Source organism: Dermacentor albipictus, chromosome 10 (assembly GCF_038994185.2).
Source record: "Dermacentor albipictus isolate Rhodes 1998 colony chromosome 10, USDA_Dalb.pri_finalv2, whole genome shotgun sequence".
NCBI classification, from domain to species: Eukaryota; Metazoa; Arthropoda; class Arachnida; order Ixodida; family Ixodidae; genus Dermacentor; species Dermacentor albipictus.
The window spans coordinates 44,173,535-44,189,625 of record NC_091830.1 but is presented as its reverse complement, the minus strand read 5'-3'; the positions used below and the strand labels follow the sequence as shown (position 1 = coordinate 44,189,625).

General features: G+C 47.2%; 1 long non-coding RNA gene across 1 annotated transcript in view; it reads left to right on the top strand.

The window, feature by feature from the left end:
- LOC139050917 (uncharacterized) overlaps positions 1 to 16,091 on the top strand; it is a 56,852-nt gene that overhangs the window by 24,139 nt on the left and 16,622 nt on the right. The window contains exon 2 of the long non-coding RNA XR_011509143.1: positions 11,488 to 11,658. This is a non-coding gene — a long non-coding RNA (uncharacterized lncRNA). The remainder of the gene's footprint in view (positions 1 to 11,487; positions 11,659 to 16,091) is intronic.

Genomic DNA, 16,091 nt, shown 5'->3' with positions numbered 1-16,091 from the left:
TGATTAACCACTTACTCATTACACGTATTTCGCCCATGAAAAACGAAGTGGAATGTCCGGTTATTATTTATCGTGCACGTGCCTGTGCATAACTTTTGTGCGGTATTCTATTTTCTCCAGGTGAGAGGATATTAGATACACTTGATCCTTATTCACTGCCAAAGGTGCGTATGTAGTTTAAGAAAGAAGAGAAAGAATATGCCTTTTGCCAGCTTCGAACTTGACGCTGAAGCATGAAGTAGGCTTTAATTCTAACCATTGCAAGCAGTGTTTCATTTATAATGGCGTAGTTTGTGGCAAGATGCTTCGACGGAAACAATTGGCTCCTAGTCGCACGTTCTCTGCAAACTATAGGGCTCATATGAACATGTTCTGATGTTCACAAATGCCCTGAGAACCTGCTTACTTTCTGGCATGCTACGGGAACATTATAGGACGTAGGTTCTCAGGGCATTTGAATATTTTACAGCACAGTAATTCACTCTAATGTCTTGGGAACCTGCATGGTTTGTGGCACGCTACTGGAATTCCAAATCATGTACGTGCCCAGGACATTTGAATATTTTACAACAGAGCCATTCGTTTAAATATTTGGGAGCCTACGTGCTTCGTGGCACGCTACTGGGATTTCACCGACCCGCCGCGGTTGCTTAGTGGCTTGGCGTTGCGCTGCTATGCCCGAAGGCATGGGACCAAATCCACGCTGCGATGAGCGCCTTTGGACGGGAGGGCGAAATGAAGAAACCCCCCTTATACCATACATTGGGCGGACGTCAAAGAACCTCGGGTAGTCTAAATTAATCCGGTACTCTCGCGCTACGGGCGTGCCTCATATTCAGATCGTGATTTTTGAACGTAAGACCCCAATTTTTTTTCCAACAGAATTTCCCAGTGGGTCTTTAGTCTCTACAACCACGAGTAATTTTCTATAACTAATAGTGTTCTTGAGATATGATTATTTTTCTTCTGGTGTCCTTTCATTTGCGGTGGTTTCTGCGGCCACCGCGGATAGAGGGCGCAACGTGTACACGTCCTGAAATATTGGGAATGGCTACGCCGCCGTTAGCTTGGCCACTGTCTTGTGGTAAAGCTAGCTCTACAATTATGAAAAGAGTTCAAATCTAGTTTCTAAGGAAGGCCGGTATTGAAAGCTGTCCACCTTCGCAATGACGTCACCGAAATAAGCGAACGTGTCTGTCTGTCGCCTCTACATATGGATTAGTTTTTAATGGTACAGTGGCGCGTTCATTGCAGCCGCACTCTGAGGTTGTGACTCCCCAAAAATTGCCGTGAGGTGGTGATGGTCGGCCAGCGCGAACGCTGCAGGATGTTTGGGGACGGTGTCCACAGCTCCGGCAAGTGGTAGACTGTGGATATGTGTTGTAATACGCGCACTTGATGACTCAACAGACACCAAAGCACACTGGGAATATCTTAAGTCTCGTTTCAGTTGTGGCAAAGCTGGCAGAAAAGACAACTTCGCGGGGATAGCATTGAAGTCAAGAGCAATGCAGGCCACTTTGCTGGCCCTGAAAAGATGGCGGCTGAGCAACCTGCCTGGAATCTCTACTAGAAGTTCGCGTGGGCGTCAGAAAATGTTGTCAGTCATTTCTTCACGTGCCTAGAGTAAGCTACGTTGGGTTTTTTAAGGTTCGCACGTGTAAAGTCCTACATTATAGCGATAACAGTTTATTTTCGGTTTGTTCTTTCTCGTAACTTTCCGGCAAGGAGGAGAGAGGCACTCGAATGGCGTTGTATACCTGAATGCTGGACGCTACCGCTCTTTGTGTTGTCGGCCATACAATGCTGGCCAGGATGAAAACGCACCCTCTGACTGCAATTTTCCAACCACGCGGAGTGCTTTCGGTCCTACGCGAATGTCACTACGTCAACCCTTCTCCCCATGGGGGCAACAAAAAGCGCGAAACAAAGGAACGGTACGCAGAGAACGTATGGAGGTGACGTAGGCTGCTGCGTTCTTTGAATCCGCTGCATGCCCTCTCGGAATCCTCATTCTTCTTTCTCGCCTTTTTATCCGTTACCGCGCAGTTCAACCAACCTGCCCCAACTTTCCGTACCTGTCCTCCTCCACAGACACGACCAGTGCCCCATCGCACGCCAGATCAGCAAGACACACGGGACAGGGGGTGACGAGCCTACAAACTCGTTCCATTCCATCCCCTGCAATGCGCACCGTCGGGGGGAAACGGATTCGTCGCTGTCTCAAACCACAAGACGCAGCTCCTCCCAAAGTGATGCCAGCCAATGCTGCGCCGGCAGCTGGGAAAACAGGGTGTGTGCGTGTGTGTGTGAGCGCGCCCCGCCAGTAGTCCACTACAGCTCGTCTGGACTCCGCCGACTGCCCGCGTCGGGAGACGCGGGAAGTGCAAGAATGTACCACAAGGGACACGTCATTTGCGCGCTGCGCCGGGTCTCAGTAAGGGTGCGCAATCTGGCCGGTCGGCAAGTTCCAGCCGAGTCGCGAGGACGAGCCAAGCCCATAACGCCGAGCGTTCTCTCGCGCGGGGTCTCCTTCCATTCAATGCGAGAAAAGGCAAAGCGCCGCACCAGGAAGGTCGGTGGGGAGGGAAGCGCCCCCCTGCGGGAGGGCGACGCGGCCGATTTGTTCCCATCGCGAAAGGGCGAAACCGTGCGCGCTCGGCCAGCCGGTCGCGACCAGCTGTACGGCGTAACAGCCTACACCCTTTCCGTGTAGCGCCGCTTCATATCCGCCTGTAATTCGTCTCTCGGCCCGAGATATCACTGCCTCCGATCCCTCCGAAGCAAGCACCGCCGCGGTGCGGGATGTGTCTCTGCGCCCTGTTATACCCGCGCGCTGTTAACTGCCCTTCGGGCCCCCTGCTATAAGGTATAGATCTCGCCGGGTAGATCCCGCAGAGGCGCGCGCTCCAGCCAGGGGCGTGGAGCAGCTCGTTTCATGATTGCGCACTCGAGGTGGGGGGGGGGGGGTGGCACGCTGGTCGGCCCATGGAGCACCAGCGGGCCGAAGGAGAAGCGAACGCAGCGGCCGCCGGCGCGCCGACGTGGAACGCTTTGGGAAATGCGCTGGCGCCGGGTTTGGGACACGCCTTCAGCGGTAACAGCGCCAGCAGTAAACAACGCCGACGGAACCTTCTATGTAGCTCGGCAGCCGTACGTTCCCTGCATGTTGCGAAGATCCCCGGGGTTAGAATGTGCCTTCGCTCGTCGATGTCCTTATGTACTTTGTTGTTGCTTTACGGACGTTGCGTATGCTTTGTTTCCCCCCTTTTTTTGTTTACTCGGGAGCGGGACAGTGGAAGTTTGCGCAAAGGAACGGGGGATTATGCGCGTGCCACGCGAAACATGGCGCCGCGGCATGTTCGGCTTGCCGGCATTACGGCGTTGTTTGCCGGCCGGCAACGGGCTCGCTATATATACCGGAGAATGCGGCTCGATAGCCTTCGGTTTATTATTTTTTTTCAGCGCATGCGTGGGACCTTATCTCTTCACGCTAGGCGAAGGTGCCCGGAAAGGTTCCAGCGAAGCGATTGCACCACCGGTAACATCCGTAACATTGTATACGTCATAAATAAAACGCGCTTCCTCGATTTAAAAAAAAATGGCAAAGCAAAAAAGGAAGATGCGGGCATTAAGTGCGCGAGCACGTTGCATCTATAGCACAGATACCGCTGACGCCATGAACATAATGCAGAGGTCACGTGGGCTACTCAACTGATAGCGTTAACGATGGGAGTTGCCCGGGTAACCTTCCTATATATATAAAAAAAGCCATGGAAAGTGGAAAAGAAAATTCCCGTAACATTTATGCGTCACTCGAGCGACTGTAATGCGATAGCATTATAGGATCCTTTCATTTGATGGCTATGTATCGACATCACCATGACTTCTTCTTCTACCTGATGGTTATCTATGAGTTATGACATCATGATCTACTGCTGCCGTTCGCGACTCTGTGACGTCACCTTTAATCAACCTAATCACACCAGCACAACGACTGATTTTTATTTTTTGTGCTCTTGCACATATACGCCCGTACATGTTGCTATGTTAACACAGCCATGTGCATAGTGTAAACCAAAGCTGTGACGTAATTACTAAACAAATCCACACAGTGTTATATTAGCGGAACATGGTTATAATGGCGCGTTTTGAGGACAAGGCACCGAAAGAATGCACAGAGGACAGTCGCGAACAGTCGAAGACAGCGCATCTTTTCTATGTCCTGTCTTCAAAACGCGCCATTATAACCATATTCCATCAGGCCAGCAACCAACTAGCCTATCTACGTATCTTAGTGTTATATTAAAGCGCACACACTAATAATGTAAACCAAAGCTATCGCGCGATCACAAACACATCCACACAGGGTTGTATTAACAGGCACACATTATTAAAATAAACCAAAGCTATCGCGTTACTATAAAGATGCACATCCACATAAGGCCATAATAACATGCAAGGATTAATAAAATAAACCAAGATTACCGTCTTGTTATCGCCTTCTCCCTGCAGAGCGCCGTGGTGGAGCTCATATTAGCCCCCCTGTCATACACACCCTCGACCGAAGCATTTGCCATTGTCACGGGGCTCTTCACATCCCACCTCTCCACTGCTGTACTTTCACACAGCGTCGCGCTCATCCCGCCAGTTGCTCCACCGAGGAAACACCTCCCTACATGGCCGAAGGAGAAAGTTCGATCCGCATAATGCCATTGCATTAAAGCCCTTGCGAGGAATCCTCGCCAATCATGATAATGTGTGCTATAGTTTCAGGAATGGCCAACCCACGGTATTATACACATATTATCGGAATGGTCAAGGATACGAGCACAACGCCGAAGGACCACTTTTCGTCTCTCTAATGATAATTAAAAAAAGGACAAGAAAGAACATAGTTTTCAACTAGCAGGCTCGTTTACGTTCCCAGGTTATCCCATTTACTCAATGCTAACTTGGCGTTCTTGGAGGAGAATGCGAGGTCAGTTATTTATTGATTATAGAGATGAACATGTGTTAACGCGATCATTTTCGATTCTATGCTACTATACGGTATAGATAACAAAGTATTTGCCGACATTCTAGTTTGCTATAGCCTAAACTACGCGTGTGGAGTTTGTAAGTACCTCAGTGATTATTGGTAATCTTTTGATACTATGCCCCTCCGTTGTCGCCTCAATTTTTCCTTAATATTTTTTTGGCACACGTAGAAAAGGCGCTTTCATTCTCCCGATCAGACTTTCCTTTCGTAATAGTTGCCACTTACGTTTCTTAGTGAGCTTTTGGTGCCGTGAAGTCATCGTTAAGCACCTCAGTAACCCCGCTGATTCGGCGGCGTTTTGGGACCGTTTCGAAACGGAGGTGCCTATATATGCAATGCTCCCGTTTCCCTATTTTCCCGTGTGAGACCCATTCGACGCGCCTTCTTTCCATGGACCCGGTGGTGCGAAGGGGGGGGGGGGGCCTCACGACGTTAAATATTTGCAGAAGTGGAACGCAAACTTCGTCGCCGGTCGCGCAAAAGGCACAGATGTGCTGCATCTCGCATGCGTCTGGTGCATTGTTGTTATTTAGCGTTTCGCTTCTTGCATCGAGAGCGCGAAAAGCCACCTCAATGCACTTATACGCCTCAGAAAGGCGTGTGCGAAGCGCCAAGGTTGAGGAACAAAGAAGCGCTTCGCAGTCGGTCGGAACTGAATATCTCCTCTTGTTTGACTTTGAGCTTCTTCCCAGATCTCACCGTTCGCTACGTGGACACCGAGCGCGTGTATACTTAGCTCCTCTAATCTAGCGCAAACAAAGCCATTCAAAGAAAAAGCTAAGCCTAAAAGGTGTTGCGCGCACTCGGTATCGCCTCGAAGCCACGTGTGCTGCTTATACCCGCCTCAACCCAACCCCTGCTGGTCAACCTCAGGCACGTTGCTCTTTCTTTCTTTCTTTCTTTCTTTCTTTCTTTCTTTCTTTCTTTCTTTCTTTCTTTCTTTAGTCATCCTCCCATTAGGTGTGAATAGGAAGCCAACTAAGAAAAGAGATTCCGCAGCTGCGCATCGTTGCCACTATACTGTGTGCGTTCGTTAAATTGACGGCGGGGAGCCGAAGTCGAGCCGAGCCGAGCCGAAAGCCAAACACCTGAGTCCACACGGGCACTTATCTGCAGGCGGGCGCAACGGGGACTCCGACACCTGCGCTGGCGCAGAGTGCGGCGAGACTCCGAGACGCAAACAAGACAACGAGCCGGCAAACTGTAGCCTCACCTCGCTCCGCTCTGCAAGCACGGTCGCCGTTTTCTAAAAGTCTTTCCCTTCGTTTATTTTCTCCTTCTGCCCGAATCGCAGACGGGGGACCACCGTAAAGGCGTTCACACTACCACATTTTCTCGAACTTAACACCCACGAAGCCTACGTGCAGGTGTATCCTGTTTTCCTCCGTCCGACGCGGTGACGCAGTGGCTGTGATATTCGGGTGTGGGGTACGAGGTCGCGGCTTTGAAGCCAGGCCACGGTGGCAGTATTTTGACTAGGGGCGCGATGACTTGCGAAAACGCTCGTGTTCATAGATTTAGGTGAACGTTATTGAGCCCCCATGTGGTGGAAAATTATTCTGGAGACCCCCACTAAGGTGCCTTTCACAACCCCAGGGTCGCTTTGGGACTTCAAACCCCGTGTATCAACGAACCAACAACCCTCTTTCTCCCCCATCATGCCTCCTCTCTATAGTCGAAAGCAGTTGCACACGCAAAAAAAGTAAACGAGAAATTGTGTAGGCATGTGCAACCTTGTGTTGCCATCTGTATGCGCGGAATTGCATGCTCAATACAGACTCCGAGTATGCTTTCGTCTATTCGTATGTTTGGGAGGCCGCGGTAGGCAACAGTGTATACAGCGGGTGACGATGACTGATAAGCGCGCTAAGCTCGGCAGGTTGGCATAACTGCTTGGCGAGGAAAAGACAGCGCGAAGCAAGTCCTAGATTTAGGAAAGGAATGGACTTGAGAAGTGCGCTGGTCGCGTCTATTTCAACGAAAAGTCACGATCTTGCTTCGCCACCGCAGGGGCGTCTGCGTAAGCAGGCGTTTGGTGTGTTGCGACACCACGTACCCGAGCACACGAGGGTTGGACCCTCCCGCGTGTAACCGTGCGCGGCTTAGCCGTGTCCGGGGAAAAGGGCATCCTGGAGGTTAAGCCAATGCCGGGTGTTCGCACCTTTACGGCACCTTGGTGGTGGCAACACACCCCTTTGGCCTCGGCTTCATGCAGACGGCGCCCCCGGGACTGACCTACCAAGAGGAAATCGGTAGTTGTCTTTTCCTATGCTCCTCTCATATCTTCGTCTTTCTCTCTTTCCATCTTTCCTCTCTCCTACTCACTTCGTTATTAGTTCTGATCTTGCAGGCATCAAGGCAGCAGTCTTGTGTGGGATAGCCAACCTTGGTTATAACAGATTTCGCTATATCAGAAACGTGCAGTTGGCCACATAACTCGGCCACATAACTGGAAGGTGAAGGTTGAGCTGTTGTGCTGAGCGGAACTCGGCATAGAATTTTAGTGCTACCGCGTCTGAGTGGGCCACCACCCGGTCATAGCATCACGGTCAGCGTGTAGTTTAGCATTTGCCAATCTCGGGCATTCTTTTCTAGCGATAAGCGATCGTAGGAAGCGTTAACGCTTATGCGAATCGTCTTTTTTTTTCTGATTCAGCTTCCTCAGCTCCTCCCCACGCTTTCTAGAACTTTTCTCCGCATTCTAGAATGTTTCTCCACTCAAAAGTCTCCCTCTATTTAAGAAAGCCGATGTCAAGAAAGCCTGCCCATCGACAGAAATGATCCCTGTGTTTCACTGGCGCTGCCCGGTGATTCTTGAGAGGCGTAGTGACTTCTTGAGTCGAGGGGTGGCGTTGTGCCTAATTAAGTCGAACGGATGAATGTTAGTGCTCTGATGCTGCTGCCCACTGCGGAACCAAGCACCACGAAAGTTGCCTGATGTGTATGTATACTAAACAGCCAGAGCGAGCAAAGGAGGCCCATACTATTCGAGAAAGCACGGCACATACTATACGCGTGGCCCTGCAGGCACGAATGGAGAAAGCAAAGCAGAGGCGCGGACAAACAGACGAGGCAACTGTTCCGAGGCGCGAAGAGACGGTTTGCGTGCGAGAAGATGAGAAATGAGGGGCAGAGGGTAGTATGAAATCCTTGAAGAAAACCCCGACACTCGCCACGAGAGGGCGTTTAAGAGAGGGCGGATCGCATGTGTGTGTGTGTGCGCGCAGTTGCGAAGCTGGCCGTGAAAAGGCGACGTGAAGAACAAACGGAACGTTGCTGCGCCGGCGCGCCTCACAGCGGGTTCCGCTGGAGAGACGACGGAGGCGGCAACTTTTTTGCTGCTCTTGCTTTGTGTTGCGGTGCGCCGAGGTGCGTCGCAGGAACAACGCCGCTAGTGTGAACGGCAGGAGAGAAAGTTGCGGTGGTGGGAGGAGGGAACTGTGAACTGCTCGGTGGGCGAGTAGGGAACCTAAGGATGAAGGAGGTTGGGGGAGAGTACGGGGGGGGGGAGCTTAAAGGTTGTTTGTCGCCGCTGGAACGCCTTCAGTGACACCGCGGTAACCATACCACCCACGGCGACGAAGACCGCGGCCATCTGACTCAGAAGTGAAGCGGACGATCGCCGACTATTGGCCCGAGAACATTTACTTTCTTCTTTTTTTTTGCTGCGCTGGCGCGTTATCGCTGCGCGCGGAGCGATTCTTTCATTTGTGAGTATGGGCGTGAGCTGTGTTTTGATAGTTGCAGATCGACTGCGAAGTTGATCTATTCGAATGGTTTGGCCTACACGTATCAAGAGAGTGCGCACGGGGTATTTGTATTTAAATAATGCATAATTTCATTGAGGCTTCAGTTGTTGAGCGGCTTGTCTCGTGCACCTCTGTGTGGTTCGACATTATCTCCTTTGCGTTGCCGTCCGAATGCACATCAGCCGTCTCGATTCCAAGGGTCCATCTTGGCGCAAAGCCAAGCTGGGCTTGGCTTTGCACCAATGTCTTTATGTCTCTGTGTGCAACACACATAGAGACATAATGCCTCACGCTCATCACGTACGCAATGATCATGTCCACGCGCCCGAGACGGCGAACAGCTTGCGAGTCACTCGCTAGGTGTTCCCCTTTATTTGCCTTCCACCTTTGTACGCTTTATGTTTCATTCTGTCGCACGTCGTTCTGCGATTCCAGGAAGTCGCACCGCTTTCAAGGTTCCGACCGCGTCGTGATGTCACACCACGAACATCCTTCACCTTGTCCCGTTTTGGTATGGTCTCCTTACTTTTCGTTTTTCTTTTCCTCGAATTCCGGTGCCGCTCTCTGCAAACGGAGTACGCGTATCCCTCTGGCGCATTGCGACGGGGAGATTAATGATGGTAAAGGAAGCGGCTGACGTATTTTTCTGCCCGGGAGCCTCTCAATCTCTTCCCGCATGACTCCGTTCTTCCGGACCGCGTTCGAGGCCGCCAGCACGGTTCTCCGAAATCTTAATTCCGCAGCTTTGCGACACTTAATCACCCGGCGCAGTTGACATCTCACAATAGCCTCGCTCAATTTAACCGAGAGAGTCTCGGAATGCGTTGGAGGTTGCCGATGCTTTTGCACAATCCAGTGTTTCGAGTGAAACGAGGGCTGATACCTCGAGGCAGCGTTCGGCGATTCGCTCACATTGTCAATAATCGTCGAATGTTTCTCCAGAATGGTTTTCTTCTTTGTTACCGCACTGAACAATGCAAGCCCAACAAAAAGAAAGAAGAAACAGATTGAAAGGCAGCGATCTTTATTCATAATGCAAAGAAGGAGTAAGACGTGCAGACACGGACACAAGAGAAGAGAAGTGGACATTCTTTGCATTATGAATCCCTTCTTTGCATTCTGAATCCTTACCAACTAGCTCAGCTTTCTGTCATTCTAAGCGATCTTTATGAATGGGATCTGCAAGCCCCCGTTGAAATTCTCGAATGCTTACGAATGTTTCAATTCTTGGAAGCCATGCGCGCTATGGCACATTGCTAGAGTTCTACAGATGCTCTCACGAAAATGTACTGTTATTTGCTTGAAGCCAAATGTCCACGTTCCGAACTGCCATCCTTGATTATAAATTCCGTCGAATGTCAGGAGCATCTTACACAAATCTTACACAAAAACAGAAAAATACGTCAAGACCGAGACGATAACATCCGTCGCCTTGTATCCCTAGTGTCCCTGTACTTATACAGCAAAACTATCCAACTATATTGGACATTATGGACTTATGAGCTGAAACATTCTTATTGAAGTAGTAGCTCAACTAATATTTCCGAACTATTGGGCAAATGTTCTGTAATTGGAACTCAGGTAGCTAGAGCACAGCAACAAAAGCAAAAAAGTGTTTTTGCATTCCGCTGCACTATAGGGTGTGGCTGCTAAGACTAGGAATGGAACCCACGACCTAAGCGTCAGGACGCAATAGCCACTCAGTCAAGGCAAACGTAGCGGTGCTGAGTCTTCAGGATGCCAACACTACTGACGAAGTTTCAACGAGATACGTTTACAGGCAGATCAGACGCGCAAGGCCTTGGCAAATTGAACTTAATTACTGTGCAAAGCAGTCTGACGACGACCACATCGTGACGTTGACGATGAAGGCATTAGTACGATGGCGACAGCGCGAGGTTCACATTTTACCAAGTTGAAACCATAAAAATGACGGTGTCACGGTAACAATGACAGTGGTCACTAACGCGCGAAGCTCTTAGACACGACAAAAAAAAAATCGATTCCTACTGTCAAATTGACGTCCTGTAAAAGGGACACGAAAAAGTTTTATAACACATATAGCAAAATGACTACCAACTGAAAAAAAAAACACTGACCTGGTCGTGAGGAAAGAAGACCCTCCACAAAAGCTGGGCAACCTCACGAAGCCCACCTCAACTTCAATTTTACATCAACATCACCAAGTGAGGAGAAATCGAACTGACGATGACGACTGCAAGCAATTCTTTGAGTAAAAGCAAGATGTGTGCGTTTGAGGTTGGGTGAGGTGTAATGCTCGGTGGGATAGGATTCTGAGGCCACTCTTCCGCGCTACTCACGCGCATGAATGTTCCTCTAAAATGAATGAGACGAAGGCATTCATTAGAACGTGTTCTATGCATAATGTTTAGGTATGTCTACTCTAAATGCAGTTTAACACTTTTGGCCAGAGTGGTGTCAGTGGACGTCATCACAGAGAAATTCGCACAAGATTCAAGGAACGAAATAAAACGAGAAGAAGTTATGCTTTCGAAGCGAAGCTTGCATGGAATATTGAGGCAATATTGAGGCAATATTGAGGCAATATTGAGGCAATATTGAGCGAAGTCCAACGGGGCATGAAATGCAGTGTTGTACCAGTGTTGAGCATAGAAGCGGGCGACTGATGCGCATCAACAGGCAAATTTTACCTGACTGCAACGTGTACACTTGCAGATTGTGAAACAGCCGAGCCGGTGTGCTGCACCGACTGGATCATATCATCACACGGTATCCGACACTAGGTGCCTACGCCAGACCAATACGGCAAAGAAACCTGGCGGTGACAAGGAGTATATATGAAGAAGCCGCGCCACAACCACCCTGCAGAGCAGTGGGCGACTGAAGGTGCGTCAATAGTGAACTGTTACCAGACCTCAATGCGTGCGCTTGCAGGTGCGTAATTTTTACTTGCGTACTGTTGTAAAGATGAGTCGCTCGCCGCTCGTTACTGGTGATACAATATGGGAGAGAAACAGCCTACCACAATCAAAAAGCCTGCTAATGTCCTAAATGAGCTTACGGCTGGCGTTGGAACGCTGGGCGAGAATGGTAAAGACGTTAAAACACCAATTCAGTTTACGAGTGATAAATTTGATAATTTTCAAACGAGTCTTACTGAAGTCTGCGCAGACCTCAATAACCTAATAAGGATTATATTGCCCTTAAAAAAGAAAATGAAGACCTAAAGAAGGAACTCGCTCCTACTAGAGCAGACCTGATCGAGTTCAAACAGTATAGCAGACAGAACAACATTGAAATTCAAGGGCCACCACATGATCCCTCAGAACATCCTGAGGCCACCGTACATGTTCATGGTGAGAAACTGAGTACAAAGATTCAAATCTCTGAAATTGATGCCGTACACAGGGTGCCTATAAAATAAAAAGGAAAGACAAATGTTTTCCTCAGCTTTGTCAGTCGTTCTTCTGGCAACGGGGTGGTACAAGCACCAAGGAAGAAAAGGCTAACTACGGCTGATTTTCGCTTCGAGGGCACAAAGACCATCTACACAAACGAATGCACTTATCTGCAAAACAAGATATTGCTTGGAAAGGCCAATCAATTTCGAAGAGAGAAACAGTGGAAATTTTCGTGGGTCTCGCAGGGCAAGGTTCTTATTCGCAAAACAGAAATGTCTTCTGTGATTCATATTTCACGAGAGAGTGACCTTGCGAAAAGTGTATAAACCTAAACCCGCAAATGAACCTTCAAATGTCCTCAATGCAAGAAATAAATAGGCTTCATAGACTGAACCATAACTTCAAGCTCTTACATTGTAATGTTCGTAGCATTATTAGAAATGCAAATAGCTTGTTTTTATACTGACTGAACATAAATTTGAACACGATGTGATCGCTTGAGCAGAAGCGTGTCTAAAACCAAATGAGCACATTAGCATAACTGGATATAATGTGGTCTCTGCTCCTCGTCCTGGGAAATATAGGGGATAGGTGTGTTGTTATACATAAAAAAGAACTTGAATACAAAATTCTTTCTCCAATGAGCATTCAGATACCGCGGGAAGATGACATGTTCTTTATTGAACTAGCCAATGGAATAAAATAGGAGTAATGTACCGTGTTGTAACGCAACCACATTTCTTGATTGCTTGGAAACCGTTCTTGAACAGCTATCACTAAAGAAAAAGAATTCTATTGTATGTGGTGACATTACTTTAGAATTGCTTGGAAGCGCTAACGATGCTTATAGAACACCGATTGGTTCTTACGGCTTTTCTAATATCATTACGCGCCATACTCGCGTTACTCACAGTTCTGCCACATTTATTGATCACATTTTATGCAATTTCCATTCGGTCGATACGATTTCCTGAGTATTAAATACCGATCATTTTCCCATTTTGTTGTTGGCCTCCTTCTCATTTAATGTACCCAAATCTATATAGCGTTTGGTTATCCGTTTTGACAACAACTTGCTGCACGACAACTTCACTGCAGTTGGAGAGGTTTACCCGCCGTGGTTGCTCAGTGGCTATGGTGTTAGGCTGCTGAGCACGAGGTCGCGGGATCGAATCCCGGCCACGGCGGCCGCATTGCGATGGGGGGAGAAATGCGAAAACACCCGTGTACTTAGATTTAGGTGCACGTTAAAGAACCCCAGGTGGTCAAAATTTCCGGAGTCCTCCACTAAGGCGTGCCTCATAATCAGAAAGTGGTTTTGGCACTTAAAACCCCATAACTGTTTTGGAGAGGTTACTCTATGTGACAGTGAAGTAAACAAGACGTTTGCTTGCTTTGACAGTGCTCTTTCGTGTTCTCTAATAACCACTCCCTTCCGTAAAAAAAAGAACAGCTTGAGCATCCCATTCAGCCATCGCTAACACGACACACTTTATGACTTTCTAGTGAAAAATATTACTGCTAGAAAAAGCACAAACAAAACAAATAAATATACATTTATAGAAACTAATGCAAGTTTTTCAGATACAAGCTGGTAGCAGTGTTACGCAGGAGCACACTGCGATCGATTTATTTCAAATAACCAACAAAACTCGAGAAAGCTATGACTGACAATTAGTTCCGTCATCAAGGGTAAAATGCACCTACCGAAACTACCAGATTATTCCCTATATGAATACTCAAAACGGAAGCTGGCAAATTATTTCAATGAATGTTTTGTTCATATTGGCCGTAATCTGGCGCCCAAGTTAGTCGTTTTAGATTGCATCTTAGTAGTGTGCATTCATTCGTATTCTTTGATATAACAGCCACTGAAATTAGGTCTCTGGTGCTGTCATTGCCACCGGTAAAGCAGCCGCTTGTGACGCTGTTATACTAAAGCTTCTATAATCGAATGCGGACGCGCTTTGGCCACTTCTAGAGAAGCTATTCAGCATAGCTTAACACTCCGGTACGTACCCTGATCTTCTTAAAAAGGCAAGGGTGTCTCCTGTGTTTAAAGGTGGAAATCCTGATCTCTTAGAAAATTACGGGCTTATAGTGGTTATATCTACAATTAATGCATTATTTGAGAAACTGATAACGAAACGAATGGTAAGCTTTTATTAAAATGCATCTTAGTACCTAATCAGCACGAATTCCAGCTGCTCAGATCAATAAAGACAGCCATTACATCCATTGTAAGTACGATATATCATGTTTCCCATGACAAAGAAACAGTTACTGGCATATTTTTAGACCTAAAGAAAGTGTTTTGCATGGTTGCCCATGAACTATTACTAATGAAGCTAGACGGATATGGATGTCGTGACATAGCGTTAAGCTTTTTTCGAAGCTATCTGACAAATCGACAGCGGAGATGACATATAGGAACAGACACTTCCGATTTCTTGGCACTTTCGCATGGGGTACCACAAAGACCGGAATTAGTGCTAAATTTCTTTTCCTTTTACATAAATGACTTACCCAACTGCTTACTAGAGGCGATTCCATTATAAATGCTGATGACGCAGCTGTATTTATTTCAGGTAAATATAATGATCAAATAGAAGAAGCTGCTAATGAAGAACTAAATATTATAGCTAAGTGATTCACTGAGAATCAACTGGCATCAAACTCCTCCAACACTGATTACATAATGTTTTACATCCTCAGGCAATAAAAATAAAGGTTCAGTAACGTTACGAATCGGTAACAATGAAATTGTCCAGGTAGAAGCACGTCGATGCCTTGGCATTACGCTGCGTTCATAATTGCCTTTTAAGGAACATAGTAACATTTGCAAGAAACTAAACCATGCATGTTTTGTGCTCGATCAGGCGCACCAGCACTCTCGTAAGTACGCTGACAATGATATAATTCGCTATGTTTTCGTTGTCATCTTAGATAATGTGTAGAATCATGGGAATATACTTAATATTCGTATCTAGCACCACTGATCACTTTGGAAAAAAAAACATGCCCTGTGCGTTTTAACTTTTTGAAACCGCAGAGAACGTACTCAACTACTATTTCACGAAGTACAGATTATGCCCTCTATAATTGCACGCGATTATAAAACAGCCCGTGCTGTGCATACAATTCTGTCGAGTAATGACCCGCTTCTCTCCACTATTTTCATCTCCGCTAAACGACTCACAAGAAGTCAAGATAGCCATAATTTCAACATACATGCCATTAAGAATTTATGCAGTAGGCGACTGTTACCATATACGGGCACAAAAATATGGAATACTGTCCAAGTAGAGATAAAAAGAGGCCCCAATTTCTCTGGCTCACAAAGGAACATTTTTTCTAAAAACAATTTTCAATTTCTTGCAAAATATGTTGCTATGAGTATAGTATGCTCTATTATTTTTGAATTACAATGTACTAGCATTTTGCTACTCTTGGCACTGTATGTACTTTTCCGTATGGTAAATGAAAGCCGACCGGCTTTGATTTTTCATTTGTTGGTCACATATTTGATTATTATTATTTCTGTTGATTGTTAGTTTAATGTGATCTATGTTCTATAAATGTAAGAGTTCTCAGAATATATTCATGTTTGTTACTGGCGCCTGGACAGACTAGATTTGTGCACTTACTGCAAGGGCCCGAACTAGCAAATTGCTAAGGGCCGAGATGCTTTTGTCGCCCGTTCTTGCGTGTATCTGTCGTAAAGTAAATGAACTGAAAAAAAAGGTGATACACTAAACAAAGAAAACCAACACTAGGGGTGACACCCTTTGTTGCCAGGACGTCGTCAGTGCCAACAAAATTTCTCCAGCACATGCCTGAACTATATTTTCATTATCGTACAATGAAAATGTGTTGAATAGCAGCCGAAAGACCAAAACAAGTAGAAAAGGGCACTTT